Source organism: Cardiocondyla obscurior, linkage group LG11, assembly GCF_019399895.1.
Source record: "Cardiocondyla obscurior isolate alpha-2009 linkage group LG11, Cobs3.1, whole genome shotgun sequence".
Lineage (NCBI taxonomy): Eukaryota > Metazoa > Arthropoda > Insecta > Hymenoptera > Formicidae > Cardiocondyla > Cardiocondyla obscurior.
In genome coordinates this window covers 3,602,405-3,618,955 of record NC_091874.1, presented here as the reverse complement: position 1 = coordinate 3,618,955, position 16,551 = coordinate 3,602,405, and the positions used below count along the sequence as shown (strand labels likewise).

The following is a 16,551-nucleotide window of genomic DNA, read 5'->3' as shown; positions in this document are numbered from 1 at the left end:
GGTTCCCTCGAGAGGCCCGAGAAGCTTTTCGGCTATGATCCGGTAATTACCAACGAAGCTAGAGGTCGTTGAGGCTGTTAACGTTCGGCGGCTAATGGTATGCACGCCGGCAATAAAAAGCCTGGAACAACGGACAGAAATCAAGGGAAAAGAAAATAGACGGGTGAGGAGAACGGGTGGTGGTAGTGGCGGCGGCGACGGTGGTCAAGGGGAAGCCGGCGAACGCACGATGAGCAGAGGAGCTCGTATGCTTACACACATACGGCGGCTAACATCGGCGAAACAGGGCCCCGAAACGACTTTACGGAAATTACACCCGCGAAATCGGGGAGATATGGAGCCGCGAAATGCGATGTGGCCATCCGTCACTCCCGCGGGCTTGCGATGTCCGCGCCCGGCCGGCCGACCGGCTGCCTGCCGGCGAACCCAAGCCCTCTCACCTCTCGGTCTCATCTCCTCGTGCACGCACAGCTGTTAGATTCTCTCGCAAGACCGGCAGAACCCGGTAACGCTGTCTCGCCGATCCATTGTCACCCGATAATGGACGGACCATGGCTCGCCCTCGCGTAAACACTCAGTTCCTCGCAGACGATAAATAATAAATTTCTTATCATATACACAATTTTCGATTACAATTTTAATTTTTTTTTTTTTTAATAAAATATCAATTATTTATTTAATATTTTAGTGTAAAACAGAAGTTTTAAATATAGTATTAAATTAATTTTGAAGAAACACTTCTAACTTCTACTTTACAAATGCATACATATAAAATGTAAGTAAAAACGATGACAGAAATCGAGTCTTGCATTCGTTCGAATGCGATTGGGAAAAATGATCGAGATAAAGTCACGCAGGTGGAAGATATCGCTCGCATTGCTCGAGATATGATTTATGAAGCGATGACGCTTTAAATGGATGTCCCAAGCGCTGAATCGTAACGCGATCTGACCACACACAACGCGTGTTCTCGGCCGATATCACTCGCATTATCTCTCTCTCTCTCTCTTTCTCTTTCTCTCACGGTCAGCGCAAAGGCCTAAATTAATGTAATTCCTAATGTCAGGTGGGATTTATACTCTGAAATTATAACATGTAAAACCGCCTGGTCTCGGCGCGAGGATGTCGCGATACATTTGCGGCGCGACGACCGCGTGCGAAAAAGCGAGCTTCTTCCAGCCAGAGTAGAAAGAGCAAAGATTCACGTTTTTTTTTTTTTTTTTTTTTTTTTTGTAGTACTGATGCTGCGCTTTTTTTTAACCCTCACGCGAGAATGCTCTCAAAGGTGGACAACGACGAATATATCCCCGGAATTCCATTCTACTTCGGCACGCAGAACTCGTGTGTTTCAGGCAAAAACTCATTAAGGCGACCCCCACAGAGTCATCCTCCTAGACAAAACTGACAATCCTGATGATCCTGATCCTGGCAGACAGGTTGGTGCCTTCCTTACAGTGAATTCCTGGAAGAGATTCCGCCACCATTCTTCGCTTACCTGGACAGGTGCGCGGTTTCTGCCCTACGGCAAGAGCTGGATAGCTATACGGGTGTTAGGGACGTGAATCCCTTGAATTATTACATTTCTCCAGGTCCAGCTTAATAGTTGTTTAATGATTGCTTTTTTTTCTTAAACGACACAGCCCTCGAAGTCGTCGTGCAAATCTCTTCCTTTTCGTAATTCTTATTACTCTTTCTTACTTTTTAAATTTACCATACTTTAAATTATAAAAAAAATTTTTTTCTTCGATATTATAATTCATATTTGATTTATTTAATGTCTTAAATATTTTTTACAGACTACTCTTGATTAGATAATTAAAAATCCTTTCTCTATATTTAAAAAATCAGTGTTACGCATGAATTAGATAATTAATTGATTCTATTGTTTGCCGTTTATTAAATTATATATATTTTTCTTTTGTTACAGATCGACGCAACTGAAGGATGACTCGACATGTCCCATCTGAAAGGAGAAGCAGAACTCTCCAACTCCGTTGAAGCTCATGCAGATTGGTAAGTTGCATAATTTTTTTTTGTAGTTTTTTAATTGGAATTTCATAAAAAATAGCACACGCATAGTTTCTTCTAGCATGTTAAATTTTTCAATTTTTTATGAAAACATATATGTATACAGTTATAATATATAATTTGCCGGAATATAAAATGCTGACAATGATAGGTACATGAAAAAAATTGTCACGTTATTATTTAGTCACCGTGCATTAATGTAATGGTAGCATCATTAATTTCTGCGACCAGATAAGTTGTATGACATGTTGTAGAAACAAAAACCTATCTTCTATATCTATCTATATATCTTCTACCTACATATCTTTTAGTCTATTAAAAACATTTGGTGTTACGCGTTATTCAGTTTATTTCCACGACGCTGATTAGTTGTTTACTTGGCTTGCTTCATGCCAAGAGAGAGAAAACTTTAACTATCAATGTTCTTGCGCGTAATTTTTTAAGAAATATAATTGTTTACAAAACAGAACAATTCGGATTATTATATATATTTTTAGAACTTGCTCGAATAAGAGTTTTATAACAGCGACGATGTAACAGCTGGAAAACGACGGTAGATCTCGGTATCGCGAAAAAAATCCTTGGTTTCTTTTTTCTTTTGGAATAAGACGTCTCGAGCTCGCCGAGCGCATGAAAAAAAACGTAAACAGATCAACTCGGCGTCGAGCTCGGCGCTTCCGAGAACTCTGTGCGAGAAGGACAGCGTGCAATTGACGATCGACTCTATCTACTGTCTCACTGTCTTACGTGGTCGACTCTTTTTCTCTAAGGGCCAAAATCTAGAACGGTCAGTCTAGTTGCGGAGTCTCGAGCGCGAAGACGTGTTGTTATCGCATCGTCAGTACGCGTATTTCTGATCGCGGACGGAAAGTGTCGCGTACAAATAAGTGTCGACGCTGTTCATTCGAGAACGAACGATCGTTTTTTGCATCTCTGGTATCGTATTCATCGTTATGCGCTTCGTTCTGTACCTCGAAAAAGTGATTCGGAACGCTAAGGTTATGTCGCTGGCGTTAGCGCACGGAGCGTCCGATCTGAACCGCACCGCGTTCGGCATTACCAACCAGTTTCACTCGCCATTTCTTTCAACGGCGTTCAGAGGATTCCGGCGATCGCCATTGCCAGGACGCGCGGTCTGCGTCTCGCCCGTCTTCTTCGTCGCGGCCGCGGTTCTCATCCCGTATCGAACGAGCGATTTTTGTGGAACGAAGAGGATAAGGTGCGCGGGGAACATTTAATGTAAAACGTGGCGTTCGACATATCGCGGCCCGCGTCGCTCGCCTTATCGCGTAAGATCTTGGCGTCGTTCATACCGCCGACGTGCATCGACCATAGAATCAAAGTGACTCTCGGACTTCGCTTTTGCAGCCAGTTTCTTGTGCCGCGATCGAGGACCACTCGAGTAAAGACTCGGTGGAAATAAGCAACGCGACGGATAATAAGAATGAAAATTCGTAGAACAGTTGATCGTTCGTCGCGCTTCTCAATTTTAATTGTGAAAAATCGCCGCGATAATCCCACCGTCATTCGTTCGATCGTTCGTCTCTCGAGTGAGGTGATTAGCGATAGTGATTAAAAAAAAGCAGAGCAGTGTAATATAGCGTCAAGTGATGTGAAGTGTTACAACACAGGATGATCCGGAATACTGCCACAGAAGGAAGGAAGGAAGGATGTAAGGACGGTCGGACGGACGGAAGGATGGAAACTGATCTGACCTAACCTAACTCGCAGATAAAAATGTAAGTAAGCTAGCAACACGTCGTCAGCCGTAATTATTTAATTATAATTATCATAAAAAATATAATTAACTAATGTCTTGTAGTATTACTGATAAATCCCGCGGCAGAATTTTTACGGAAATTTATGCGTCGCTAAAAAATAGAAATCAGGCGTTAAAAAATTTAATAAATAACAATTAAATTGTTGAAATAATATTTTATATTTTATTAATGGCGTTATTATTGCGTATTTTAAAAATATGTCGTAAAATCATATCAAACTTTTATTTTTTTTATTTTTTTTTTTAATTTTATTTTAAAAGAAATAATTCGATTCCAAAATACAGAGTGGTACAAGGGTGCGGGAGAATCAAAGAAAGATGTTAGAAATCGTCACCCCTTGAGATGAAAAATGTCAGCTAGTTGAATGATAAACGATCGCGAGTTCATAACCGACCGAATGATACACTCAAGAACTCATTGTTCAAATGAAGTTTTCAGGCCGTTCCCTTCCACGTCAGCTGCACGGCTTTGTATTGTTGTGATGAAATGATCGAAAAAAATCTTTCGCGCTCTAAAGAAAGAAGGAAAAGATGATTGCGAGCGGAGCACCGCACACGTGCACACCCACGCAAGCTTAGCTTTATTATGCGAGCTCGGAGACTACGAATCTTGCGGAAATAACGCGTAAAATCATACAATAACAACTCGAAATAGGTTTTCTTTTTATTTTTATCTTCGGGTCGATTCGCTCGAGTGTGCCTCTGCTTCCGTCGAAGCTTTCTAAAAGTAAAACAAGATGAAAGAAAAATCTGAATCGAATAAATTCACACGCGCGAAGGGACTGGGGGTTGCTACGTTGGGTCCGGGTCGTGAGAACGTGTCGATAGGAATGTAAACAGATACCGATTTGATTCGCGAACGTTACCAATCATCGCTCACGCAGAACGACCGGCAACTGGACGCACATTCGGAAGTAGAAGGCGCGATCCTAGGTCCCGGCGACGCGTCCCGCTTGCATCCGACACCCTTCTTCCTGCCGCGGTTATCGTCATTGTTTCATTGTGTTATAAACGCATTGCGTGCGCTTAGTGCGTGGAGCGAGGGTGTATCGATTGCCCCGCCCCCTGCTGCGTAGCCATGACGACACACCCTATCCTATCTAACCCCTAGCCTAACCCCCGGCTCGTCTTTCTCTTATCCTCTCCCATTCTCTCTCTCTCGCTCGCTACGTTTTAACCCCTCGCGTCGACATAGGTTCTTCTCCATCCCTTGCGTCATCCGGAGCTCGAAAAATCCTGAGCCGCATTCTCGAGGAGGGCGAGATGATAGTGGACAAGAAGAGTCTTGTTATCGAGCCGAAAACACGCGACTTGTCACCTATTCGAGCATAGAAAACTATTATCTTCTACGATTACGCAAACCTACTTGTAGATGCAGGCAGTAATACTTTCGCGTACGTCTCTCATGTTTCTGCATTTTCTCCGCGCGCTACGTTTTATTTAAAACTCTTATTTTACTCGCAGGGTTAAAATAAATTCGGCTTTGTTTCTTTTTGCAATTATTTTTAATAATATACAAAATTAATTAATAATAAGATTGACATTATTTTATTAAATGTAAAAGCAGATGGAAATCTAAGAGATCAAGTTGCTTAGATATATTTAAAAATATATTTCGTTCGTTATTGTTAATTTAAAGTTCGGCTTAAAGTGCGTATTGTTAAATCGCCCAGAAATTGAGAACACCTTAAATGCGCGAATGATTCAAAGTTTTCTTAGATAAATTATTTTTTGGGCTTATGAAAAATTACAAACGCAATATAACGAGGCGGCTCAAAACGAAAAATTTCCTCGACAAAAGGGCGGATTATGAGAATGAGGTTCCTCTGGGAAAACAGCTATTCCCGGAAAGCTGTGGCTAGAGACCAAGTCGAGAAATTTTTAGGGCCTGGCGGTCCCGGCAGAGAACCTAAGCTCAGTTTGTGAGTCCCGGTCGAGAGCACAATACGTCTCATTATGTTATCCGCGCATCTCTCGACACAGCCATTTATCATTCCTCCGCCCGTATACCAATATATCGATCCCCTTCTTACGTGCGTAAAACTCGAACCCGTAGCGACGGTGACCTATCTCGGACCCGGTGGTACGTGGTTTCTCGCGCGAGCCTTTGTCTATGATGGAAGAAAGGCTCTCTCGCACACCGGCGGAACACGAGAAAAACAAGACGCGGCCCGTAGAAATGGAAAATGATCGTCTAGCCGATCGTGCGAACGATAGCGCTCGGTCGATTTACAGATAGCGGATTACTATATCCAGAGTGGCCGGCATCGTTTGTAAAATTGACTTTCTATCTTGCGAAATTCGAGAACAAAATTTTCGCGGGTGTAGAGAAGCCCTTCGGAGGGCTGGAACCTCCGTCGTTTCTTTTAACTTTTATCGTCAGAACTTTTCGGGCGATTATCAGAACTTTTGAAAGCATTTTAATTTTCCAAAAGCAGTTTTAACTTTATGAACTTGTCAATTGTAATTAATATTTCAAATCAAGAGCCCCGCGTTTGAGATATTCTGATCCATCGGTGCAGAGTACGCAGCGAGGTTGATGTTAGTCGGTGAACAGAACGGGGAATAATTAGAGCTGACAGAGAGAAACGTACAGGTATTTCAGCGCAATGTAATCTAGGCGACAGTGACGACGATCGAAACAGTTTGTTCGCGCCACTTATTATTCATGGAATCGCGCTCGTTAATGCGTTTGGTGGTGCGTGTCTCCGCGTACGTACACACGCATACACGTGCGCTCGGGCGCGTGTGCGGACGCGCGCGGTGGTTAAACTTGCTACGCACGGTTACACGCACGTGGGTGGTATACGGGTATGTGCGCAAATGAGCGCCAGTGGAAGAGATCGCTCGACGTCGGCTCACGAATATATGTATGGGAAAGAAAAATCATCCATCACGTTCGAGGCCATCCGAAGTTGGCAGTGGACGAACGATGTTTTGGGCATCGTTTCTCTATGGACGCGCGCGTCATAAAATTGATGAGCGTCTTTGACTAATTTATTACGCTGAAAAAAACGCACTGAAATTCATAATGATCGGGGTGAGGGCTCACTATTTTTTTTATAGGCTTCTCTCGACGCGTACGTTTCTACCTATCGGTCCCGGTCGCAGGCCCCGATTATGAAGATTATGAATCGTTGCGGAGCTTTTTTGCATTATTTAATAGTCTAATAGGTTTTCCCTTTCTTTTTCTTTTTTTTTTTTTAATATAAATGCAATAAAAAAATAGAAATTTATTTTAATATTGCCACTAATCAAAGTATATAATTTAAATATTAAATACCTTAAAATAAATGTCTTTATATATTTTAATTTAACATTTGCAAAAAATAACCCTGCGCAAGATGCACGATTATCAATTGCTAAATTATTTTCCCGATCTTGATAACGGTATTAACATCAACTATTTGCATACATATATTTTTCAAATCCCAAAGTACAATTGAATCGCGGAGTGGTGCGAGAGCGTATTAACCAAAGGTTCCAACTACGGCGCTTAATTAATAAAACCCGCGATCTTATCGAGCCCAGCAAGGCACACGTCCTCCCTTCTGCATCATGCTCCTTCGTGCCCTCCTCTCTTTTCCGTTACCTCGGTGTTTGCTCGGCATTTTTCTCTTTCCTTCTCAAAGAGGAGGCGCGATTTTTGAATCGGACAAGCGTAAGCGCTTGCGAGCGTGAAAAATGATGCAATTTTCGCGGCACGCCTCCTATAGCGCGCCTGAATCTCGCGTATAAAGGTGCCTATTAGGTATATCCACTTGGTCCCAAGGTGTACGAGACGTCGCGTTGATCGTGCGCGAATCTACTGGGCGCTCCCGCAATTCGAAATACCGCTAAATTCGTTCCGGCGACGGCGGCGCGCTCGAAATAAAACGAAGACACCCGCTCGATATTGCTTTTTACCGAGATTTGTTCACGTCATATCGCAAACGTTTCGCCCCTAATGATCCATTTATATCGGCGCGTTACAGAAAAATCCACAAGGGCGATTCATTTTTTTTATTACGGTATTTTTTTAAGCGCAATAACGCCGCTGCGTATACAGATGAATAATATAATCAATCGCGAATCTTTCTAAAACCGTGCCTTTCTGCAACGTGCGAAATATAACAAATACATGTATCATTTATTTGTTATACTATACGCAGTATACATTATAATGCAGGTATGTGCACACGCACCCACTGCAGGGTCGTTCTCCATATACCAACAGGACTTTATGAAAGAGACAGATGGAGGTGAGGGCGCGTTCGAACATCTGCCCGTGATGTGCCCCTTGATATCGATCAATTACATCGTCGTGCATACCGGTCGGTCGAACGATAAGACAATGTCTTCACACGCGTGGCCTTTTACACAATGCCAGCCTCCTACCTCTTAGATAGTAACATGCGATTCATTTTATCGACATGATTATGAAAGATAGAAAAGTTGCTTTCAACATTAGACAAATTTTAATAAATGATATCGTTCGGAAAATTGCGTTTGCATCGGTATTCTTAAAAATGATGTTCAAGGCTGATAAAAATTCTATTCGGAGATCAAGTTTTGTCTAAAAATAAATTACACACTTTATTCTTCAAACGTCCTACGTTCATTGCCGAATAAGCAAAGGGAGAAGTAAAAATATGTCAGCCGAAGAGTTAAAATCAAGTTTCTTTCGATAAAAAGATTCCGGTTTTTCTTCGACGTTAAAGACGGACGATCTACGAGGCGAGGAATCGAGAAATCACATGGATCTTGAGAGGCTCCACCTAAGAGAGAATCGTACTCGTTGAGTAGGCTCCTCACCTCTTCTACCATTGGTCAACACGTGGCCCGCCATTGTTTCATTCACGCCTGTTGCACGTTTCTCATTTATCTCGTTCTGTTCTAGTTTTTTCATTTTATTGCAGCACTCAAATCCGAAAATATACTGCTGCTAAATTCAAACAGAGAAAATTGTGTTGCTATGCAAATTTTTATTTTCGATTTCATATTATAGATTTTTCTTATTTTAGTAGAGCATTAACAATTTTTTAGGAGTCGATAATAAGCGGTAGAAAAAGTTTTAAGCCTTCAGCGATTTTTAAGAAAATCCATGACCTGCACGATTCAAAGATATAAGAAAACGATAATGCTTTGAACGGTTACAAAAGAATAAAATCCTTATAATCCCAGAAAGCTAATTCGATAAGAAAAATGACCCTTATTCTGTCGGTCTAAAAACGATTATTTTCTAAGAGTCAAGCCTAACCGTTCAGGCAAACCGCTTCCGCACAAAAGGTCGATTTACCCACTGACGTGTAAAACAGACAAATTCTGCAGAGATACTCAAGCGAATTTATTCGAATATTGTGTACACAAAAAAAATCTAACCTGCGTTAGTAAGAAATAATTTCTCAGCGCCGGAAAAGAATTAGGAGAACGAAAAATTCTCTAAGCCGGTTATTCGAAAAGGTAGAAGAAAAATTTCAATCCGAATGGCCTTTACAGATGAACGAATAAAGATCAACCAATTTGTGAAAAATGTAGCGATTTCTTTAATTCTCTGAAAGGCTTTTTTAAATTTATAATAAGTAGGAATTTATTTTACAGCATTTAAAAAAAACTTTGCGACAAATCGCTAGTATTAAAAAATTTCGTAATAAATCTTTATAAAATTTAGAACTCGAATTACATTTAATCTCTTCAACTAATGCATTTTTTTTCGATTGTAAACAAACGCAACAATTCCAAAAAAAAAAAAAAATATTACAACATACGATATTAAGTTTTGAAACGAGAAGAGTACTTATTATAGTTTCATTAGTAAATTAATGTGATAGAGCGAAGTAAATTCTACCTAATTTAAATTCTTTTGTACCAACGATTTTGGGTGTAAAATCACGACTTAAAATTAAAAGGAAAACGCGAGGAGCCACCCGGTCACGATTTTGTCTGAGAGCAAGCTCACCTGTCGTCAGACAAACAATGGGAGACAACCGAAACGAGAAACTGAGGAGGTGATGCAAGGTGGTCGAGGAGAAAAGGAGACAGACAGCGCGTAAATAAGTGTAAAAAGGGGCAAGAGGAGAGAGGAAAACGGGATGATCGGAGGTCTACGAGAAACGGTCCCTCCCTTATATCCTAGTGGCATCCTCAACCTCCGTCGCGAGACTATAATTTGGTCCTTGGAGTTGCCACGCCCACGCATATACATCACCCTACTATCGAGATTTCGTGAGTCAGATAAGGCTTGTCACTTTGTCGGCGTACGTATACGTACGTACACGCACACACGGGCGCGGAGCGCGCGGAATAGTGGAGATGAGAATCCGGATAACAACTTTGACCGAGAAAGTAGGAGAACCTGCGGACGAGACTGCAGCCGCAGTTGATCCGAGTCAACTACATCATGTCGGCTTGAAATCGAATTCCATATTGGTACGGGTCGCGCGCGCCCGTTCGGCCCGTATACACGCACACGCACACGCAAAGTGTCCTAGCTCTATATTGTACGCGTAATTAAGGCGACTCTTCGTCGTCGCGGGGGATAAGATAGGATGAGATAAATGCGGACCTGGGAGTTATAAGACGTAGTTATGAATATTTATGAAACAATACACAAAGTTGCGGCCAACGCAAAACATATCACTCTCAATGATTGTAAGGCTTATGTAAGATATTTCCAACAGACTTCTCGTCGAGTAATTGTTTAAGAAATGCAAATTTAAAAGCCTGGCTGCCGGATAATAAAGCTTAGAGATTTGTTAGCGCCAGATATTTGTCGCCAAAAAAAAAAAGTGGCTGGGAGGAAATGGCACGGACGCGTAATCGGATTCTTGATTATGACCATTTCGAGCCTTCTTTCGGGGATTTTGTGCATCAGTGTCGTGACAAGGAATCTCGACACTTTTGACACGCGTTACATCCGTATAGCGGAGTATCAACCTGTCAGAGATGCTGCAGGGTGTGAAACCTTGAGTGAGTAGGTATATACGCGTATACACAACGCATAATATACCAGGTGACCCTCCTCAAACCAAACCACGCCTAGTTAGCCACCATTGTACACTCTGAGAGTTTATGAACTGGAAACGAATAATCGCGCTCTTGACAACTTGATCGTTATGCGACTCCAGTAAATCCTACCTTCCTCGAGGAAAGTTTATCTCCTCCGGAGGCTAGTTCGTGATATATTCCAGCAAACACTTACATCAACATAAATATACTAAAATCGATCGATCGTGTTACGTAGATATTTTTTAAATTAAAAAAGAAAATATGCATATACATATTAATATAATATTTCTTATGTACAATATGTACATTTTTTATATGCCATAAATTTTATTAAAAATTAATACACTCTGGGTTGTCGCGCTGGACATTATTGTTCCATCTCGAATAATAAAAACGTAAAAATGCACAAGGCATGCGGTCAGTATTCGTCAGTCTTTAACGATCGTTACTTTTCCAACTGGTTGCTCGATCTTATTTATGATGTTTCGTGATTTAATAATGCTATTGAATCTATTGAATTAAACACGATGTAATCCTACATGTCAAACGCCGCGATCAAATGAGAAAAGTTATGCTGACCCACCGCAAATTTTAATCCGTCGTCGAGTCACGTGCTGTTAAAGTCCCCCCATGGATTCGTCCTATCTGCGGTTGCACGTGGAAGATCAACGCGTATTATCATCCGCCAACAACATACCACCGCTTTTTACCGTCGTGCGTTATTCGCTGCGTTCTATGAGCGTGGTCTCCTCGCGTACGTAGCTGGTAAAAGAGAAAGAAAGCGAGAAACGGTCCTAAGTAAATAAAATCGTGCAAACTTGATACGCGCCCTCGTGCGAATGCACCGAGGGTTAAACTGCTCGTTTGCGCCGTCACATTTAATTCCAAAAGTTATCCCGGTGCACACGTGCACCATTGATCTCGTTGGCGTAACGTCGCGTATTAATATTGTGAACTTAGTTCCCCCACAAAAGAAAGACGACCTCGTTTCTTCTTGCCCGCTCGATTATCCTTATTGCTGGAAAAATGCAGGGTGGTTCTTTTCCCCTCTATTTAAAAAGGAGATGTAAAGATCTAAGTAAACAAGGCATCCGTAATCCGAGATAAACATAAATTGCACTTAACGTCAGCTGATCGGTTTGCTATAAGGAATCACAATAATAAAGAGTCGGCACAGGGATTTATATCGACTTGCATCCTCGGTTGAACGGATACTGGTCGAACGGACGGGCATTTTTAACAATTTTACGACAAATTTGTATAAAGCGGCGCCATTCGTGAAACGTCAAATAACCACGACGCTGTCCGACATGTAATACATCTCTGACGATTGCAAAGTGAAATTCGACGAAAGAGCACAATTGAACGATGAAGCCACTCGACCTACTTTCTTAAATAAGATCATTCGTTCTCCTTGATGCTCGCAATATTTTAAATTGGACAGTGCTCGAGTAAACGCATCGCGCACGTCGATGTAATATCGGATGCAGCCGTTTTTACCGCAAAATCATCGACTAAAACCATAAGGCAATTTTATGGATAGCGCTCTTTTTGAGAAATTTGACGGCCGGCTATTATTTATCACAATTTCTTAACCGTCATCGTTAAACATTTTGTCAGTTTTGTTGAGAAAAATAATTTACTTCGATCTCAAACTTGTACTTTGTTTTACGAAAAATTTATTATTTAAAGTTAATTTTTCTATTAATTTTCTTTAGCAAAAAATTTATTTAAAATTTAATTAAAGATCTCTATCATTTGCAAAGCATACTTAATTACGTAACGTTAATAAAAATAATTAATTCATCGAACGTATAATCCACTAACTTGGTGCATCTCGCGTTCGATTAACAATAAAGTGATACGTTGGATGCATCGGTAACATACCGTATAATCAATTATCGCCGTGTCCGAGAAGGACTAACGTCTTTAAATAATTCATTCGGAGACTTGGACGATGAATCGAAGGCCGTCGGGATCAGATGCAAATCAGATTCATTAGCGTTAAGCCGGACCCGGGGGCGGAGGGTAAAGTCGCCTGTACAACCCCTCAACGTAAACACTGCCGACACTGCGTCAACCTTCGCTTCCCGAAGGGTTGTTATTGCGTGGTTATACCAATCTCTACTGGCATTCATCTTTTTCACGAAGTATATTTTAATCACAAACGCGAAATTATTTAAACATCGGTTTTTATTTCATGCATTAAAACTCACTTCCGCAGTCATTATACACAAAGATAATTGCTCATAAAAATATATATAAGACAAGAAATATGTTAAAATACTAATTGTTTAAGAATTTCTCCAGCCGCCGTTTAATTAGAGAAAAGATTAATGTTAATTGAAGCTGTTGCACTCAATGACTATGAACGATAATTCACACAAAGTTCAGTGTGAGATACAAGGCAAAGGGTAATAAAACGATAAGTGCCGGCAAATAGCAGTATGAAAAATAGCACGTTGTATACAATAGATAGTCATGTCTGGTATAAAATATGCGTAAGCAACGTGAAGCGATTAGTCTTCAGTAAGAGATTAATCGAAAAGTTCTTTTGAAATATCAGCTCTAAATAAGTTCTCGCTCTTTGATCTTTAAATAATAAAAATTATACGATACACCCACATCTACATGTTTGATATGCGAGTAACATTCACTGAACCGTATTCCGAAAGACGCGGAGCGTGTCAAAAGCCGCATTGATATCGTCACGTCGGTCGTAGGCAATGATCGCGCGTAAATACTTCTGGATTGGGATCAAGTTTGGTACTTTTCCCTAGGGCGGCTTACGGAAGCACGGAGATATACCCTCGAGATTACAAGGATTACGCGGAGATTGAATCACTTGCCAGCCATCCCGCACGAATACCTAAATGTGTCTCTGGCAAGCTGTCCCTTAATCATTGTGTCTTTACCAGAGGTCGTTATCGCGTTTCCGATCCAAAGTTCTACGTGTCCCGAATTGCATATCATCAGAAAGCGCTCTTTATCGCGCGCCGGACCAATTATTAATTCACGCGTTACTAATTTTCTCGCGCACGTTTATCTCGCGCGTTTTAGGACACCAGAAACTTATCTAAGTATATTGATTAATTAAAAGATCGTATCAAGATCTCTTTTTTGAAATACGTACCGGATTTATAACTTCGCTACGTTCGCCGGATATTAATAAAAAGTTTCCGATTTAAAGCGGCTAATAAAAACATTACCAACGTGAAAGACTTTATATGAATTTGACGCAACAGTTTTGATAGTATTTCTCTTCGGTGGAGGAGGAAGAAATTTTTGGCAGGGAAACGCGGGATTCGCGAGGAGAGGAGCGATCGCTGTAAATAAAAAGAGATCGAAGAAGGCGAGTGGCCAAAGTTCGTCCCCTCACGCCTCCGCTGGCGAACGATCGCGTCAATTATGTGAAACGCGCCGTAATGAAAGCGCCGTCGTGAAAACCAGTTGAAAACAAACTCTGAAAGGATCTTGGCAACCCCTAATCAAGTCCCGTTTAATAAAACCAGGCCCGTGGATCCCCGAGTCTTGCACCCCCGGTGTCGTGGAAGGAGGGTGGTGAGGAGAGTAGAGGAGAGCAGGGCTCGGCTAATCTGACTTTGATTAAACTTTTAGCGACACCGAAAAGGGTGCCGGGCCGATGGAAACGCGTGCGCGGGGCAGCCGGCGTGTAAGTCGATTTTTATTACGTTCCGTCGCATACATTACGCGCGACGCGCGGTTAATGGGTTTATCGACGCCGCGGGATTACAATAAACTTTTCCGATGCGCCGAAAACCACATCCCTCGGTCCGTCACGTTCATCACGGTATTTCGCCGTGCTTGTTTGCACCTTCTCTCTTTGATCGTATCGTTTAATATTTAACTATACGCGTCGTAACACCGTTTTCTGCTTTAATATATCTTCATTTAAAAATTACTGTCGTTTAAAAAAATAATTAATCTTGACGGCGTTCAAAATATTTATTAACGTATTCTTTTTCATTTGTATTAAATTTAATTAATGAAAAATTAGTTTTAAATTAATTTACACACTCTTTTTCTTGCAGCGGTCTTTGCGATTACGATGGGAATTTGTTTAAGAGAGTATCGACCAGGATATAAAACAATTTGTTTTGTAATACGATTGCACATTTGAAAATGAACAGTGACTCGCCCTGAAGTTACACAAACGAAACTGAAGGTTCGTAAAGTTACATATGTCAACGAGACACGCAACATTACCGACGACGATACGAAAACTGTAGACATTTATATTTAAAAAATCTGGCAAAATCGACAAATGTATTTATTTGTATTCTCGAGAATTTTTTTCACACGTGTTTTAAAAGCTAAAAAAATTATTTTTATTTTAAATCAAGATAGAATTCGTTTTTGGTAATATGAAGCATGATAGTTATCTTTATAACGATAGTAAAGTAGAAGAGATAATTACAATTATGATAACAAATTACAGCCTGTTTCCGTTTAATAATTACAACTGTTTCTTATTTAAAAATGCTTCTTGTGACAGTAAAAAAATTTCGTTCGATTTTTACATGATATTTGTTTCTTTACATATGTATAATTTAAATATACATTCGGATATTAATTATATTAATTTTAATAAGTTATTACTGTTGCGGTACTAATTGTAAGTAAGCCGAACGAGAAAACATGCAATCAGTTGTACTGCAAAAAACAGCTTTCCTCAATGCCGATATTTCTTTTAATATTTATTTTTTGTTATTGAAAAGTGCATTAACAAACAAATAAATAATATTTAATTCTTAATTATAATAAAAGGAAAACGGTAATTTAATCATGTGCTCATTTAAATAACTGAGAAATTAAATATTAAGATAACAAATTTATCAATTCTCGGGTTTCGCGACAGTTTCGGCACGCAAAGTATCTCAAAATTCTCGAGAGTTATCAACAGCATAGGAGAAGTCAGCTGATGGTATAGAGAGCGTCAGCGTCCGATCCCGCTAATTCCGAGGCCACGCCTTTTTTGTAATGGTTGCCACAAAATTAGCGGGAACGATGCTCGATACCTATAGGCCCCTATAGACCAATCAAATAATATAATTCGTTTTTTTAGTTCCGAGGAAATACGCTACGAGCCGTTACCTTACGGGCACATTCGTGCCGGCACCGGCAAGACAACGGGCAGCGGACTTTGAGGTTATAAACATCAGAATTTGTACAGAGTTATTTGATCAAAATTATTCAAAGGTATGATTACAATATTAATAATTTTATTAATAAAATAACACGACACATACTCAACATTTATAATTATTTTTTGTAGGGATTCGATGATATGTTAAATTGCATGTCCTTCATGCATGCTGTGGGTTTCTTCAACGATTTCAACGATGAGAGAATAATCATCTGGAATTTTTTAACTCCTGGTATTGTTGAAATTATTAGCTCTCGCGTTTATTTTATAATATATCTGACAGAGTATTTTTTCTTACAGCACTGAAATATTAATGCATAAGGAGAATGGTCAATTACAGCTGGTACAAAAATTGCAGGATTTTATGAATAAAACAATGTGGAGGAAATGTTGCTTTTCAGAAGATTGTGAGTATGTATATTCTGGACGAAATGTGTTATATCAAAAGACAAATATGTGGATAGGATGGTATTAGTAATTACATAGTCATAATCTTAGTTAAATATAAAATATAGGTTTGAAGATTATCAATTTAAAATACACATACTTCCGAATAAATATTACAACTTGCGTTCGTCTTTTTTATTCG

At 40.2% G+C, this 16,551-nt stretch overlaps 1 long non-coding RNA gene across 2 annotated transcripts; it reads left to right on the top strand.

Annotated features, from left to right (window-relative positions):
• Window positions 1-1,926: 1,926 nt before the first annotated feature.
• On the top strand, window positions 1,927-16,427 carry LOC139106462 (uncharacterized). 2 transcript variants are annotated; one of them, XR_011546359.1, is made up of 6 exons: window positions 1,927-2,013; window positions 3,660-3,767; window positions 14,848-14,981; window positions 15,882-16,015; window positions 16,092-16,194; window positions 16,263-16,427. It is a non-coding gene; the product is annotated as an uncharacterized lncRNA (long non-coding RNA). The 2 variants fall into 2 exon arrangements; XR_011546358.1 differs by lacking the exon at window positions 1,927-2,013 and having other exon boundaries at window positions 2,875-3,767.
• Window positions 16,428-16,551: the final 124 nt, after the last annotated feature.